At 71.4% G+C, this 213-nt stretch overlaps 1 protein-coding gene across 1 annotated transcript in view; it reads left to right on the top strand.

The window, feature by feature from the left end:
- Nucleotides 1-213, top strand: part of GSE1 (Gse1 coiled-coil protein) — a 402812-nt gene that overhangs the window by 384326 nt on the left and 18273 nt on the right. The gene's annotated exons all lie outside the window — the stretch shown is intronic.

Genomic DNA, 213 nt, shown 5'->3' on the forward strand with positions numbered 1-213 from the left:
CCGCCCCAAGCCGCCTGCGGGTAGACCCTGGCCTGAGACCAGATTCCCTGAGGCGGGGACCGTGGGGCGGGCCGCTCCCCCAGCCTCTGGATGAGCCGTCCAGAGCTTGCTCCTGGAGGGAGACTCTCCTCGCGCCGTCTGGCCTCCCTGTCCCCCGCCTCCACCGAGGGTTCCCCGGGCACGCGTGACTCTTAGTACCCTGAGCAGCCTGCG

The sequence above is a fragment of the Bison bison genome, unplaced genomic scaffold (genome assembly GCF_000754665.1).
Source record: "Bison bison bison isolate TAMUID 2011002044 unplaced genomic scaffold, Bison_UMD1.0 scf7180017864295, whole genome shotgun sequence".
NCBI classification, from domain to species: Eukaryota; Metazoa; Chordata; class Mammalia; order Artiodactyla; family Bovidae; genus Bison; species Bison bison.